The sequence below is a fragment of the Ranitomeya variabilis genome, chromosome 2, assembly GCF_051348905.1.
Source record: "Ranitomeya variabilis isolate aRanVar5 chromosome 2, aRanVar5.hap1, whole genome shotgun sequence".
Lineage (NCBI taxonomy): Eukaryota > Metazoa > Chordata > Amphibia > Anura > Dendrobatidae > Ranitomeya > Ranitomeya variabilis.
Genome location: NC_135233.1, coordinates 800,194,553 through 800,212,729, shown reverse-complemented (window position 1 = coordinate 800,212,729; position 18,177 = coordinate 800,194,553). Strand labels below are relative to the sequence as shown.

The following is an 18,177-nucleotide window of genomic DNA, read 5'->3' as shown; positions in this document are numbered from 1 at the left end:
TCCCACAAAACCTCTGCAGCCCAACGTCTCAATTCCGAGCAAAACCACTTGGCCGAGTGCATCCACTGACAAACACTCATCACCATATCCTCCACCAGATGCACTCTCTATCAGGCTCATTGTAAATGTGCCCTAAGGCCGCAAAAATGCATTCACCGACACTCTCTTAGGGGCCATGGAGGGGAGAGAAAACACCCAGGCTTGTGGAGCCCCCTTAGCAGAGACATGACAACGCCCACCCTCTGACTTTCATCTCCAGAGGAGCAGGGTCTCAAAGAGAAGAAGAGCTGGCAGCCCTCTCTAAATTCTTTTTTGTTACCAGAAAATGTATCAGGTAACTTAATCGGGGGTTCGGGGGGGGGAACAGAGCAACTTCTCTAACCCTCACCCCCTGAATTCCCGAGGACAGAGCCCCCTGAACCGTGTCCATCACCTGCTGTTGGCACCAGGCCAGGGCTTGCTGCTCTAGATTTTGTTTCTGCAGCATCTGAGACAGGTACTTCACCTGCTCAGACAGGGTGCGCATTGGATCCATACTGCTTCCTAACCACAGAAGACTACTGTTGTGGTCAGTTATAATATCAGGGACCCCATGACCGACCTGTCCAGGTCCGGACACAAGTCCCATACAGTGGAATGGGGATGGGTAGACAGCACCTGCAGACACAGAACGGCACAGTCACCAGCATGCAGGACCTGCGGCACGTGATCACAGGAGGAGGGGCCGGGGTGGGGCCAGCTGCCGGAGCTCCCAGAGCGATCAGCGGAGCTCCAAGGGTACAACTGGGAGGTGACCGGCTGGGGAGCCGACAAGCGTATAGTAACCGAGTACAAACGGGTGTCAGGAAACTGAGCGGGTAATGCCAGAGCAGAGGGAACAACCGGAAGAACCAGATAATCCATAGACAGAACCTAATCGAAAGGCAAGTGTGACATGGGGGACAGGCTGGGACAAAACAGGATGCAGACTCACAAGACAGGCACAAGGCACAAAGACAAGTGTACAGGGGTCACGTAACTCAGCCGAGGGCATAAGTATAACTGACAAAAAAGCAAACCTCCCAGGGCTGTAAAAAGCCCTCCCCTATCCAAAGGGAGGCCATCAGCATTAACCCCCGAGGCTCCTGCTCAAATCCTACCATAGGATCCTGACAAGACTTGGCAGAAGGTTTACCTTCCAACAAGACAATGACCCTAAGCACACAGCTAAAATAGCAAAGGGGTGGCTTCAGAACAGCTTTCTGACCATTCTTGACTGGCCCAGCCAGAGCCCTGACCTAAACCCAATTGAGCATCGCTGGAGAGACCTGAAAATGGCTGCCCATCAACATTCACCATCCAACCTGACGAAACTGGAGAGGATCTGCACGGAAGAATGGCAGAGGATCCCCATATCCAGGTGTGAAAAACTTGTTGCATCATTCTCAAGAAGACTCATGGCTGTACTATCTCTAAAGGGTGCTTCTACTCAATACTGAGCAAAGGGTCTGAATACTTATGACCATGTGATATTTCAGTTTTTCTTTTTTAATACATTTGCAAAAATTACTATATTTCTGTTTTTTTCAGTCAAGATAGGTTTGCAGCATATACATATATGAAAAAAATCTGAACTTTTTTGAATTTATCAAATGGCTGCAATGAAATAAATAGTGAAAAATGTAAAGAGGTCTGAATACTTTCCGTACCCACTGTAAGTCAGTTGTCTTGTTTTCTAGAATTTGTTTCATTGTTGAAGTTATGTACACCTATAATATCCTTCTCCGGTTTTTTGTACACACAGATCCTCTTGGAAAACTATTGTGTTTACATGTTCCCAGGTCAATATCCTTATTTCGTTTGCTAGAATATTGTCTGCTGCATTTTTCCATCTTGTATTCATCTTTGATGACAATTTGTCTGGTGTGATATCTGTTAGGTCCACAATCTGAAATAGTTTACCACCCTTCCTTATATACCGTGTGTTAGGTGTCGAGTTCCCGCTGCAGCACAGGGGAAATCTCAAACCATCTCAGCTGCGGTCTCCCATTCTCCTCCAGCCACTCAGCAGAGACGTCGGTCCCAGCGTCTGGCTCAAGCTGATATTGTGCGGCTGGTTACTGCTGTCCTTCCAGGCACAGCCATTGTAACCAGTACTCAACAGCGGCGAGCGGGCGCTCCTGGGACTAAGTCCTGTTTTTCTTCTTCTGAGCATGCCCAAGGGACGACCTCCCATTGGAGGTCGGGGGTCACATGCGCAGGTCCTGAAGCAGCTCCTATTGGACCACTAGGAAGGTCCCGGAGAGCTTCCACTATAAAAGGTTTGCATGCCGCATGGCTATGCGCTAGTATAAACCTGTTATCGTGTGTGTGTGGATGTATGCGCGTTCTGGTGAATGCTCCTTAATCATACCCATTCCTAGTGATGTTGAATGTTTGCGAATGATGGAGCTACCTAGCGCCTGACAGTGCTATCCTGCACAGAAGCACGACTTTACTGCGTCAAATCAGCAGCGACCACCAGTGCGGCGCCTTGCGCAACCAGTTCGCTTTCCTGACCCTAGTTAGGGTGGATAGTTTACTTCTGTCCTAACAACAAGTCAGTGTAGGGTGGGAATTCCCACTTGGACTCTGTATCTGACTCACGGCATCCTCAGGTGTGGGCTCAAAAGCCACTGAGGGTCAGAGCAAGTCCAATCACCAGTTTATTGGGGGGGGGGGTTTATGTTTTTTTTTTCTGTGCTATGTTGTGCATAAATATGTGATTCTTAAGAATTTTTTTTTTTTTTTAGTCTTTGCCTGATGATGAGACCTGTGTAGTCTCGAAAGCTTGCAATTTGTTACCATCTTTTCAGTTAGCCATTAACCCCTTAAGCCCTGAGGGTGGTTTGCACGTTAATGACCGGGCCAATTTTTACAATTCTGACCACTGTCCCTTTATGAGGTCATAACTCTGGAACGCTTCAACGGATCTTGGCGATTCTGACAGTGTTTTCTCAAGACACATTGTACTTCATGATAGTGGTAAAATTTCTTCGATATAACTTGGAATGGAATGGAAATTTGGTGGAAATTTAGAAAATTTTGCAATTTTCCAAATTTGAATTTTTATGCCCTTAAATCACAAAAATATGTCACACAAAATACTTAATAGGTAACATTTCCCACATGTCTACTTTACATCAGCACAATTTTGGAACCCAAACTTTTTTTTGTTAGGGAGTTATAAGGGTTAAAAGTTGACCAGCAATTTCTCATTTTTACAACACCATTTTTTTTTAGGGACCACATCTCATTTGAAGTCATTTTGAGGGGTCTATATGATAGAAAATAACCAAGTATGACACCATTCTAAAAACTGCACCCCTCAAGGTGCTCAAAACCACATTCAAGAAGTTTATTAACCCTTCAGGAGTTTCGCAGGAATTTTTGGAATGTTTAAATAAAAATTAACATTTAACTTTTTTTTACACAAAATTTATTTCAGCTCCAATTTGTTTAATTTTACCAAGGGTAACAGGAGAAAATGGACCCCAAAAGATGTTGCACAATTTGTGCTGAGTACGCTGATACCTGATATGTGGGGGTAAACCACTGTTTGGGCACATGGCAGAGCTCGGAAGGGAAGGAGCGCCATTTGACTTTTCAATGCAAAATTTACTGGAATTGAGATGGGATGCCATGTTGCGTTTGGAGAGCCCCTGATGTGCCTAAACATTGGAACCCCCCACAAGTGACACCATTTTGGAAAGTAGACCCCCTAAGGAACTTATCTAGATGTGTGGTGAGCACTTTGACCCACCAAGTGCTTCACAGAAGTTTATAATGCAGAGCCGTAAAAATAAAAAATCATATTTTTTCACAAAAATTATATTTTCGCCCCCAATTTTTAATTTTCCCAAGAGTAAGAGAAGAAATTGGACCCCGAAAGTTGTTGTGCAATTTGTCCTGAGTACGCCGATACCCCATATGTGGGGGTAAACCACTGTTTGGGCGCATAGCAGAGCTCGGAAGGGAAGGAGCGCCATTTGACTTTTCAATGCAAAATTGACTGGAATTAAGATGGGACGCCATGTTGCGTTTGAAGAGCCGCTGATGTGCCTAAACATTAAAACCCCCACAAGTGACACCATTTTGGAAAGTAGACCCCCTATGGAACTTATCTAGATGTGTTTTGAGAGCTTTGAACCCCCAAGTGTTTCACTACAGTTTATAACGCAGAGCCGAGAAAATAAAAATTCCTTTTCTTTTTCTTCTTCACAAAAATGGTTTTTTAGCCGCCAGTTTTGTATTTTCACAAGGGTAACAGGATAAATTGGACTGCAAAAGTTGTTGCTCAATTGGTCCTGAGTATGCTGATACCCCATATGTGGGAGGGAACCACTGTTTGGGCGCATGGCAGAGCTCAGAAGGGAAGGAGCGCCATTTGGAATGCAGACTTAGATGGATTGGTCTGCAGGCATCACGTTGCATTTGCAGAGCCCCTGATGTACCCAAACAGTAGAAACCCCCCACAAGTGACCCCATATTGGAAACTAGACCTCCCAAGGAACTTATCTAGATGTGTTTTGAGAGCTTTGAACCCCCAAGCATTTCACTACAGTTTATAACGCAGAGCCATGAAAATAAAAAATATATTTTTATTTCCACAAAAATTATTTTTTAGCCCCCCGTTTTGTATTTTCCCAAGGGTAACAAGAGGAATTGGACCCCAAAAGTTGTTGTCCAATTTGTCCTGAGTATGCCGATACCCCATATGTGGGGGGGAACCACTGTTTGGGCGCATGGCAGAGCTCAGAAGGGAAGGAGCGCCATTTGGAATGCAGACTTAGATGGATTGGTCTGCAGGCATCACGTTGCATTTGCAGAGCCCCTGATGTACCCAAACAGTAGAAACCCCCCACAAGTGACCTCATATTGGAGACTAGACCTCCCAAGGAACTTATCTAGATGTGTTGTGAGAACTTTGAACCCCCAAGTGTTTCACTACAGTTTATAACGCAGAGCCGCAAAAATAAAAAATATTTTTTTTTTCACAAAAATTATTTTTTAGCCCCCAGTTTTGTATTTTCCCAAGGGTAACAGGAGAAATTGGACCACAAAAGTTGTTGTACAATTTGTCCTGAGTATGCTGATACCCCATATGTGGGGGGAACCACTATTTGGGCGCATGGCAGAACTCGGAAGGGAAGGAGCGCCATTTGGAATGCAGACTGTTATGATTCTGGTGGCAAGGATCGCAAACTGACCTGCTAAGTAACAGAAATCCTTAGGAAAAGCTCTGGGGATGTGGGAGCTATACTGACCGCAACCCTGATTCTATCAATACACACTATAGGCAGCCGTGGAGCGTTACCTAAAATCCTAGACGCCTCGTCACAGCCTGAGAAACTAGCTACCCCTAGAGAGAAAGCAAGCCTCACTAGCCTCAGAGAAATCACCCCAAAGTTTTAGACAGCCCCCCACAAATAATAACGGTGAGTTAAGGGGAAAACACAAACATAGAAATGAAAACAGGTTTTTAGCAAATGAGGCCCGCTAACACTAAATAGTAAGAAGACAGCAAGGGATCTGTGCAGTCAGTATAAAATGCTATCAAAAATAACACAGGTCAACAAAAAAATTTTTTTTTTCTGGTGTCCAAAATATTTTAATGAATTTGGGGTATTTTTGGGGTGCTGATTCTGAATATGTCATCAGTTTTGCCAGATTGGCTCAAGTTTTTGAGATTTTTGGTATCTTATTTATAGCACTTGTTGGTAAATGCGACGCATCATCTCATTAATTTCTTTGGATTAGTACTTGAACTGAGCAGTTCTCAATATAGTTTTGTGTTAATTAGTGTTCTAAAAGTTTGTTCATAGCTTGATTTTTGCACTAACTTTATGTTGTTGTCTGTTTTCCAGTGAAAAGCATGAACTCATCAAGAAGAAGTTGTCTTAACGATCCAGACTCATTCTGTTACATTTGTGGTGAATAGACACTGCCAAAACATAGAAGAAACATAACAGACTTCGTAAAAAAAGTGTATTTTGCCTATTTTGGGGTTATGCTTGGGGACCAAGACAAGTTTTGGGCACCACACATAGTGTGCAAAGCATGTATCGAATTATTACGAAAATGGAGCAAAGGACAAAGAAAAAGCTTCAAATTTGGTGTTCCAATGGTGTGGAGAGAGCCAAAAAATCATCATGATGACTGTTATTTATGGTAAACACAGGTACAGGCACATCTTCACAATGAGGGACAGGCCTTCTTGCAGATTCCATGTTACTCCCATTTTCGTTTCTTATGCTTATTGAATCCTTGCACTTGCACTGCACAGAAATAACAGTCATCATGAAGATTTTTTGGCTCTCTCCACACCATTGGAACACCAAATTTGAAGCTTTTTCTTTGTCCTTTGCTCCATTTTCGTAATAATTCGATACATGCTTTGCACACTATGTGTGGTGCCCAAAACTTGTCTTGGTCCCCAAGCATAACCCCAAAATAGGCAAAATACACTTTTTTTACGAAGTCTGTTATGTTTCTTCTATGTTTTGGCAGTGTGTATTCACCACAAATGTAACAGAATGAGTCTGGATCGTTAAGACAACTTCTTCTTGATGAGTTCATGCTTTTCACTGGAAAACAGACAACAACATAAAGTTAGTGCAAAAATCAAGCTATGAACAAACTTTTAGAACACTAATTAACACAAAACTATATTGAGAACTGCTCAGTTCAAGTACTAATCCAAAGAAATTAATGAGATGATACGTCGCATTTACCAACAAGTGCTATAAATAAGATACCAAAAATCTCAAAAACTTGAGCCAATCTGGCAAAACTGATGACATATTCAGAATCAGCACCCCAAAAATACCCTAAATTCGATGAAATATCTTTGGCACCAAAAATGCTGTTGACCAGTGTAATCCACGCAGAAATTACAAGAACCCCCACACCGACTCACGATGTGAGGGGCGCAACTCTGCACCCCAGAACTTCCAGCAAGCGAAAATATTACATATAAGCAAGCTGGACAGAACTCATCATATACAGAGAAACATTTTCAAGGAAATAATGAGCAAACATAAACTAGCAAGACTTAGCTTCTCTGGAGGAGACAGGTAACAAGGAAAGTCCAGAGAGAACAGAACCAGTACTGAATACGACAGCAGGCAAAATGTGAAGGTCCAGGTGGAGTTAAATAGGCCAGACTAGCAGAAACAAGGCAGCTGGATTCCAGCTACAGACCCGCAGTAAGCACTAAAGGCCACCAGAGGGAGCCCAAGAACAGAACTCACACAATACCACTCATGACCACAGGAGGGAGCCCGAGAACGGAATTCACAACAGTACCCCCCCCCCCTTGAGGAGGGGTCACCGAACCCTCACCAGAACCCCCAGGCCGATCCGGATGAGCCAGATGAAAGGCACGAACCAAATCAGCCGCATGGACATCAGAGGCGACAACCCAGGAATTATCCTCCTGACCATAGCCCTTCCACTTAACCAAGTACTGAAGCTTCCGTCTCGAAATACGAGAATCCAAAATCTTCTCCACCACATACTCCAATTCTCCCTCAAGCAACACCGGAGCAGGAGGATCAACAGAAGGAACCACAGTCACCACATACCTCCGCAATAATGACCTATGGAACACATTATGAATGGCAAACGATGCTGGGAGGTCCAAACGAAATGACACAGGGTTAAGGATTTCTAAAATCTTATAAGGACCGATGAAACGAGGCTTGAACTTAGGAGAGGAAACCTTCATAGGAACGAAACGAGAAGACAGCCATACCAAATCCCCCACACGAAGTCGGGGACCCACACAGCGACGGCGGTTAGCAAAGCGCTGAGCCTTCTCTTGTGACAACGTCAAATTGTCCACTACGTGGTTCCAAATCTGTTGCAACCTATCCACCACAGAATCCACCCCAGGACAGTCCGAAGGCTCAACCTGACCTGAGGAAAAACGAGGATGAAAACCAGAATTGCAAAAAAAAGGTGAAACCAAAGTAGCAGAACTAGCCCGATTATTGAGGGCGAACTCAGCCAATGGCAAAAAGGACACCCAATTATCCTGATCAGCCGAAACAAAACATCTCAGATAAGTTTCCAAGGTCTGATTAGTTCGTTCAGTTTGGCCATTCGTCTGAGGATGGAAGGCCAACGAAAAGGACAAATCAATGCCCATCTTGGCACAAAAGGACCGCCAAAATCTGGACACAAACTGGGATCCTCTGTCAGACACAATGTTCTCCGGAATCCCATGCAAACGAACCACATTCTGAAAAAACAGCGGCACCAAATCGGAGGAGGAAGGCAGCTTAGGCAAGGGCACCAAATGGACCATTTTAGAAAAAAGATCACAAACCACCCAGATGACAGACATCCTCTGAGAGACTGGAAGATTCGAAATAAAATCCATGGAAATATGCGTCCAAGGCCTCTTTGGGACAGGCAAAGGCAAAAGCAAACCACTGGCACGAGAACAGCAAGGCTTGGCCCGAGCACAAATCCCACAGGACTGCACAAAGGAATGCACATCCCGCGACAAGGACAGCCACCCAAAGGACCTAGCCACCAAATCCCTGGTACCAAAAATTCCAGGGTGACCCGCCAACACCGAAGAATGAACCTCGGAAATAACTCTACTGGTCCATCTATCCGGGACAAACAGTCTCTCCGGTGGACAACGGTCAGGTTTATTGGCCTGAAATTCCTGCAGCACCCGCCGCAAATCAGGGGAGATGGCAGACAGAATCACCCCCTCTCTGAGGATACCAGCCGGTTCAGAAACTCCCGGAGAGTCAGGCACAAAACTCCTAGAAAGGGCATCAGCCTTCATGTTCTTTGAACCCGGAAGGTATGAAACCACGAAATTGAAACGGGAGAAAAACAGCGACCATCGAGCCTGTCTAGGATTTAACCGTTTGGCAGACTCGAGATAAGTCAAATTCTTGTGATCCGTCAAGACCACCACAAGATGTTTGGCTCCCTCAAGCCAATGTCGCCACTCCTCAAATGCCCACTTCATTGCCAACAACTCCCGATTACCAACATCATAATTCCGCTCGGCAGGCGAAAACTTTCTTGAAAAGAAAGCACATGGCCTCATCATAAAGCCATCAGAGTTTTTCTGCGACAAGACAGCCCCTGCTCCTATCTCAGAGGCATCAACCTCGACCTGGAAAGGGAGAGAGACATCCGGCTGATGCAAGACAGGAGCCGAAGAAAACCGATGTTTCAGCTCCTGAAAGGCTTCCACGGCCGCAGGAGACCAATTGGTCACATCAGAACCCTTCTTGGTCAAATCCGTCAAAGGCTTAACCACACTAGAGAAATTAGTGATGAAGCGACGGTAAAAATTAGCAAAGCCCAAGAACTTCTGAAGACTCTTCACTGATGTAGGTTGAGTCCAGTCATAAATAGCCTGGACCTTAACTGGATCCATCTCAATAGTGGCAGGAGAAAAAATAAAGCCCAAAAAGGAAACCTTCTGGAATCCGAAGAGACATTTAGAGCCCTTCACAAATAAGGCATTGGCACGCAGGACCTGAAATACCATCCTGACCTGCTTCACATGGGATTCCCAATCGTCAGAAAATACCAAAATATCATCCAGGTACACAATCATAAATCTATCCAGATACTCTCGGAAGATGTCGTGCATAAAGGACTGAAACACGGAAGGTGCATTAGAGAGCCCAAAAGGCATCACCAAGTACTCAAAATGGCCTTCGGGCGTATTAAATGTCGTTTTCCATTCATCGGCCTGTTTTATATGCACAAGATTATACGCTCCTCGAAGATCTATCTTGGTGAACCAACTAGCCCCCTTAATCCGAGCAAACATATCAGACAGCAATGGCAAAGGATACTGAAATTTGACCGTGATGTTATTTAGAAGGCGATAATCTATACAAGGTCTCAGAGAACCATCCTTCTTGGCCACAAAAAAGAACCCCGCACCCAAAGGGGACGAGGACGGGCGAATATGCCCCTTCTCCAAAGACTCCTTTATATAACTCCGCATAGCGGTATGTTCTGGTACAGATAAATTGAAAAGTCGTCCCTTAGGGAACTTACTACCAGGAATCAAATTTATAGCACAATCACAATCCCTATGAGGAGGTAGGGCACTGGATTTGGGCTCATCAAATTCATCCTGGTAGTCTGACAGAAATTCAGGGACTTCAGAAGAAGTAGAAGCAGCAATTGACACCAAAGCAGCATCGCCATGAATCCCCTTGCAACCCCAACTTGACACAGACATTGCTTTCCAATCCAGGACTGGATTATGAGCCTGCAGCCATGGCAGACCCAACACGACAATGTCATGCAAATTATGTAACACAAGAAAACGAATCACCTCCTGATGTGCAGGAGTCATGCACATAGTCATTGAGTCCAGTACTGAGGCTTATTCTTGGCCAATGGCGTAGCATCAATTCCCTTTAGTGGAATAGGAAATTGCAAAGGCTCCAAGATAAAACCACAGCGCCTGGCAAATGACAAATCCATCAAGTTCAGGGCAGCACCTGAATCCACAAAAGCCATAACTGAGTAGGATGACAGGGAGCAAATCAAAGTAACAGACAAAATGAATTTGGGCTGTACAGTACCAATGGTGACAGATCTAGCGAACCTATTTGTGCGCTTAGAACAATCAGAGATAACATGAGTTGAATCACCACAGTAAAAGCACAACCCATTCTGACGTCTGTGATTCTGCCGTTCAATTCTGGTCAGAATCCTGTCACATTGCATAGACTCAGGCTTCTGCTCAGAAAATATCGCCAGATGGTGCACAGGTTTGCGCTCCCGCAAACGCCGATCAATCTGAATGGCCAACGACATAGACTCATTCAGACCCGCAGGCGTGGGAAACCCCACCATAACATCCTTAACGGCTTCAGAAAGACCTTTTCTGAAAATTGCTGCCAGGGCACACTCATTCCACTGAGTGAGCACAGACCATTTCCTAAACTTCTGACAGTAAACCTCTGCTTCATCCAGACCCTGAGAGAGCCAGCAAAACCTTTTCTGCCTGGTCTATTAGATTAGGTTCCTCATAAAGCAATCCAAGCACCAGAAAAAACGCATCCACATTTAGTAATGCAGGATCTCCTGGCGGCAGAGAGAATGCCCAATCTTGAGGGTCACCACGTAACAAAGAAATAATAATTTTAACTTGCTGAACAGGGTCACCAGAGGAACGAGGTCTCAGAGAAAGGAATAATTTACAATTATTTTTGAAATTCAAAAACCTAGATCTATCTCCAGAGAATAACTCAGGAATTGGTATTTTAGGCTCTGACATAGGACTGTGAACTACATAATCCTGGATACCTTGTACCCTTGCAGTGAGATGATCCAGACTAGAGGACAGACTCTGAATGTCCATGTCTGCAGCTGAATTCTGAACCACCCAGAGATTAAGGGGAGGAGAGAGGCTAGCCACACTGCAGAGGAAAAAAAAATGAACTCAGGATCTCTCTTATCCCTCTTTTGCGATGCATTAACTCTTTTTTGGCCTGCTGTACTGTTATGATCCTGGTGGCAAGGATCGCAAACGGACCTGCTAAGTAACAGAAATCCTTAGGACAAGCTCTGGGGATGTGGGAGCTATACTGACCGCAACCCTGATTCTATCAATACACACTATAGGCAGCCGTGGAGCGTTACCTAAAATCCTAGACGCCTCGTCACAGCCTGAGAAACTAGCTACCCCTAGAGAGAAAGCAAGCCTCACTAGCCTCAGAGAAATCACCCCAAAGTTTTAGACAGCCCCCCACAAATAATAACGGTGAGTTAAGGGGAAAACACAAACGTAGAAATGAAAACAGGTTTTTAGCAAATGAGGCCCGCTAACACTAAATAGTAAGAAGACAGCAAGGGATCTGTGCGGTCAGTATAAAATGCTATCAAAAATAATCCACGCAGAAATTACAAGAACCCCCACACCGACTCACGATGTGAGGGGCGCAACTCTGCACCCCAGAACTTCGAGCAAGTGAAAATATTACATATAAGCAAGCTGGACAGAACTCATCATATACAGAGAAACATTTTCAAGGAAATAATGAGCAAACATAAACTAGCAAGACTTCGCTTCTCTGGAGGAGACAGGTAACAAGGAAAGTCCAGAGAGAACAGAACCAGTACTGAATACGACAGCAGGCAAAAAGTGAAGGTCCAGGTGGAGTTAAATAGAGGCCAGACTAGCAGAAACGAGGCAGCTGGATTCCAGCTACAGACCCGCAGTAAGCACTAAAGGCCACCAGAGGGAGCCCAAGAACAGAACTCACACAATACCACTCATGACCACAGGAGGGAGCCCGAGAACGGAATTCACAACAGCAGACTTAGATGGATTAGTCTGCAGGCATCACGTTGCATTTGCAGAGCCCCTGATGTACCCAAACAGTAGAAACCCCCAAAAGTGACCCCATATTGGAAACTAGACCTCCCAAGGAACTTCTCTAGATGTGTTGTGAGAACTTTGAACCCCCAAGTGTTTCACTACAGTTTACAACGCAGAGCCATGAAAATAAAAAATCTATTTTTTTTCCCACAAAAATGATTTTTAGCCCCCCAAATTTATATTTTCCCAAGGGTAACAAGAGAACTTGGACCCCAAAAGTTGTTGTCCAATTTGTCCCGAGTACGCTGATGCCCCATATGTTGGGATAAACCCCTATTTGGGCGCACGGGAAAGCTCGGAAGGGAAGGAGCACTGTTTTACTTTTTCAATGCAGAATTGGCTGGAATTGAGATCGGACACCATGTCGCGTTTGGAGAGCCCCTGATATGCCTAAACAGTGGAAACTCCCCAAGTCTAACTGAAACCCTAATCCAAACACACCCCTAACCCTAATCCCAACGGTAACCCTAACCACACCCCTAACCCTGACACACCCCTAACTCTAATCCCAACCATAAATGTAATCCAAGCCCTAACCCTAACTTTAGCCCCAACCCTAACCCTAACTTTAACTCCAACCCTAGCCCCAACCCTAACCCTAGCCCTAACCCTAGCCCTAACCCTATCCCTAACCCTAGCCCTAACCCTAGCCCTAACCCTAGCCCTAACCCTAGCCCTAACCCTAACCCTAGCCCTAACCCTAGCCCTAACCCTAACCCTAGCCCTAACCCTAATGGGAAAATGGAAATAAATACATTTTTTTAATGTTATTATTTTTCCCTAACTAAGGGGGTGATGAAGGGGGGTTTGATTTACTTTTATAGCATTTTTTATAGCGGATTTTTATGATTGGCAGCCGTCACACACTAAAAGACGCTTTTTGTAGCAAAAAAGTTTTTGCATCTCCACATTTTGAGACCTATAATTTTTCCATATTTTGGTCCAAAGAGTCATGTGAGGTCTTGTTTTTTGCGGGACGAGTTGACGTTTTTATTGGTAACATTTCCGGGCATGAGACCTTTTTTGATCGCTTTTTATTCCGATTTTTGTGAGGCAGAATGACAAAAAACAGCTATTCATGAATTTCTTTTGGGGGGGGCATTTATACCGTTCCACGTTTGGTAAAATTGATAAAGCATTTTTATTCTTCGGGTCAGTACGATTACAGCGATACCTCATTTATATCATTTTTTTATGTTTTGGCGCTTTTATACGATAAAAATTATTTTATAGAATAAATAATTATTTTGGCATCACTTTATTCTGAGGACTATAACTTTTTTCTTTTTTCTTTGATGATGCTGTATAGCAGCTCGTTTTTTGCGGGACAAGATGACGTTTTCAGCGGTACCATGGATATTTATATCCTTTTTTTTGATCGCGTGTTATTCCACTTTTCGTTCAGCAGTATGATAATAAAGCGTTGTTTTTTGCCTCGTTTTTTTTTCCTACGGTGTTCACTGAAGGGGTTATCTAGTGGGACAGTTTTATAGGTTGGGTCGTTACGGATGCGGTGATACTAAATATGTGTACTTTTATTGTTTTTTTTATTATTTAGATAAAGAAATGTATTTATGGGAATAAAAAATTTTTTTCTTTATTTATTAATTTTTTTTTTTTTTTTTTTTTTTAATTTTTACTTTGTCCCAGGGGGGACATCACAGATCGCTGATCTGACAGTTTGCACAGCACTCTGTCAGATCGGCGATCTGACTTACAGTGCTGCAGGCTTACCAAGCGCTTGCTCTGAGCAGGCACTCGGTAAGCCACCTCCCTCCCTGCAGGACCTGGATGCCGCGGCCATTTTGGATCTGGGCCTGCTGCAGGGAGGAGAGGTAAGAGACCCTCACAGCAACGCGATCACATCGCGTTGCTCCGGGGGTCTCAGGGAAGCCCGCAGGGAGCCCCCTCCCTGCGCGATGCTTCCCTATACCGCCGGCACACCGCGATCATGTTTGATCACGGTGTGCCGGGGGTTAATGTGCCGGGGGTGGTCCGTGACCGCTCCTGGCACATAGTGCCGGATGTCAGCTGTGATAGGCAGCTGACACCCGGCCGCGATCGGCCGCGCTCCCCGCATGAGCGCGGCCGATCGCATATGACGTACTATCCCGTCACTGGGAATTAAGTCCCAGGTCACCTTGACGGGATAGTACGTCATATGGGATTAAGGGGTTAAATGGTATCAACCACTGAGGACTCTCAATTCTAAATATTTTTCTATCTACTGGCTAACACAGTACCAAGATATATATCTTTCCTGTATCAGTTTAGTGGGGGTGATTCATAGGGATCCCACCAGCGTCTTTCAGCTGCACCCTGTTACTGCTAACAGGGCGCAGCGTTTATTTGGCGACTCTGTGAAGCAACAGAGTTCGCTTTCATTCACACTGAGTGAGGTCTAACCCACGTGTGAGTAAGCGTCCCTCCGCCATTACTCAGCAGCAGGTTCCATCTCTGCACGGAGGACCCCGGGCTGCAAACGCACCTTATACCATCCTTATAATTATTTTGTGCGTAACGCCAGCCCTAACACCGTGCTTTCTCCAAATGATATTTTGAAAATCTGATCAGAAATTTGTATTTCAACTTCATTTAGATCTTTGAGCCTGACGAGTTTATGAAGCTTTAGATAGAATATAAAGGCAGCTATCAATGTGTCAGAAAATGCATGTATATCAATTGAGCAATGTGTTCACTCCTCAATCTAAGAATGCTATAATTTGGCGAATCCTTACAGTCTGCATCGTGGAAACCTAAGAAGATAAGAAATAGGTTAAAGAAAGAAAAAAGTAAATAGAAATGGCTAAATAAAAACAATGTCTTAACAGTTTAGAAAAGAAGAAAAATAACACTTCAAAAGATTAGCTGACTAGTGTAAAATATGTTATTTCAGCATCATAAGTTATTGCCTTATTATCTTGCTATATGATTTTTGTCATGGACTAGTGAGCTTCTAAGTTCTAATGATGTCTGGTGGCTGTAGTTTAGTTATTGTTTGTGAACTCATTTAATGTTTTCTAGATCATTAGCAAATATTACTGAATAAACACACTGAAAGATATTTATAGTTGTTCTGTCTGGAGCTTAGCTTTGCGAAGTCTTTTAATTTGACTGCATATTATTAGAATAATGAAACAGGAAAAAAAGTTACTAAAAATCATAGTCTGCACATAATAATTGACATTTTATTCTTACTCCCACTTCCTCTCCTCATCTAATTCTTAGTTAACTTTTTAGCACCTGAACTACCTATTTTATTGTTTGATTATGGTCATCATTTGTCTTTTTTCCATGTGATCCTGCTTTCACAATTAACACTAGAACTACCGGAGGGGTCATTTTGACCCTTTTGCTATTTCTTTTTCCTATAATTTCTAAAATTTTAACAAATGAGTTCTGAGTTTTTGTGACTTTTATTTATTCATGGTAGTGTATATTTTAGGACACAAAAATGAATTTAAACTTTTTCAGGGGCCCTGATTTTACAATTCATACCTATAAGTACTGAAGGGGTCAATTTGACCCCATACATAAAAGTAGTAGTAGGCAAGTCTCCTAATAACAAATACATATGAGACTACTCTGATGAAAAATGGTGACATCACTCTTACAGTTTACCAAGGTAAGCCAAATAAGAATGTCATTTTGCTTAGTAGTCTTCACCCAGATGTAGCAGTTGGAAACGACAAGAAAAAAAAACCGGAAATGGTACAATTTTACAATAAAACAAAGGTTGGAGTGGACACAGTAGACCAGATGGCTCGAAAGTACACCACAAAATCTGGAAGCCGCCGATGGCCTGTTCAGGTGTTTTGTAATGTACTTGATTTAGCAGCTATAAACGCAACTATGCTCTATAAAACAGCAACTGGGAGTAAAATTAGCAGACAGGAGTTCATTCTTCAGCTTCATGCTATGACAATGTAAAAGGAAAATGCGTGCTGTACTTGATCTTAACACTGTTCCTACTAGGTTAAAATAAATGTTCTTTAATTTGTTGACAACAAAAATGTTATTTTTACTCCAGAGTCAGTACTTTTGAATGGGGGTCAAAATGACCCCTAATGGTAGTTATAGGTATTATGAAACCTGCAGTAGTTCTAGTGTTAAAGTGAACTGAGCAATTACAGAAACAGTATCATATTTAAAAAGAATTAACCAGTTTTCTAAGCCCGCGTTTATTGCATTTGACATACTGTAAATATGACGTGTTTTGGGAAAAATCCCCCCAAAAAATCAAAAACAGAAAACGTATTACTGTTATTTTTTTATTTTCATCCTTCTTTTATTTCTTTAACAAAGAAATTTAAAAGAAAAGATACCATTATTACAAAATATTTTTTGTTACTTTCTCAACCATCCCAGAGGAAAGAAGTGAAATTATTTTTCAACTAAGATAAAAAAAAAGGTATAAACAGTAGAAAGTCTTTATGCATGATGACATTGATGGAGACTATATATTTACAAGTATCTGTTGTTTTCTTTATTAGGTTAAACCCTTACACAATTCCAACTAACTAAAATGACATGATTTTTGCATGCCTCCTCTGTGAATAGCGGTGGATGCGTTAGTCTATGTGGTTACTACATGTGCTAAAGTGGCCACAGGAAGCTGCACAATAGCCTGCCTCTTCATGGTACATAGGCTTGTTTTTTAGATTCCTCTGTGAAGGATTGACAAACTGCAGAACAAAATTGAAATATTGTGACTGTAGGATAATAAGCTAACCAAAATGAAATATTGGAAGCTGTTTTCTGTCTACAAGCTCTGAAAAAAACTTTGACGTAAAAGTTTAGAAACTAAAGGTGGCTTTTATTCCACTAAACCAGTAAATGTAGCAGTAGTTATAAGAAAATGGTTCTTCTTCCTGAAGAACCCCAGGACAATGGTTCTTCTTCCTGAAGAACACCAAGACTATCCATAAATGGCATATGAAGACTTTTTTACTGTTGCACTTTTACAAATAAAAGAGATATGTCATTGATTTTCATTAAACATTTTCTTTCTTTTGGCTTATAACTTTCATATTATTCACTACAGTGAGGACTGTTTGATAATATTCTATCAATAATTCGGCACCACCAGCTCCAGATTTGAAAAATGGTTATTCTTGCCCATGCAACAGTGAGAATAAATATACATAAAATGTGTTAAGAATTCCCTCTCATAAGACATAACAATTTTCGTATCTAGTGTAAAAGTATGGTCTATGTAAGTCATAACAGAAGGCTCACCACAGCAATACACAAGTGCAACATTTTCCAAAATACACTTTTACTAAACTATTTTACAGGTCTAAATACTTTTACAGCTGTCGTTTTCCTGCATGGCTATATGCACAACAGGAGAGTTTTCTTTTGTGTGTTTTCCCTACTTAAAGCTGGAGTCATATAGGAAAATTGAGACTACATTTAAGGCTTTCTATTTCCATTTAACTTATCCATTTAGATCCCTGATGTCATAAAGAAAAATGCATGCTGCGATTACACCAGATCTGCATTGTATGAAAGCCATTTAAAATTAAATGTGCACTTTCTTAATTCTTAAATGTGCACTTTCATCATTGTAATCTATAAATGGCATAAGTACATTTTATAACAGTGCTTCTCAAATTGTGAGTCTGGTCTCCCCAGTGAGGCCACAGCTAGTTCTTGGTGAAGAATAGCTGGGAAGGCAGTTTTATCCTAAAATAAGCTAGTGCTACATATGACTTCAGTAGTCTCTAGTTTAACAGGATAATTACTCATCATCTACATTAAAATGTACTAAC

The 18,177-nt window shown here is 42.6% G+C and overlaps 1 protein-coding gene across 3 annotated transcripts in view; it reads left to right on the top strand.

Moving 5' to 3' along the window:
* KCNQ5 (potassium voltage-gated channel subfamily Q member 5) overlaps positions 1-18,177 on the top strand; it is a 1,116,095-nt gene that overhangs the window by 979,080 nt on the left and 118,838 nt on the right. The window lies entirely within an intron of this gene.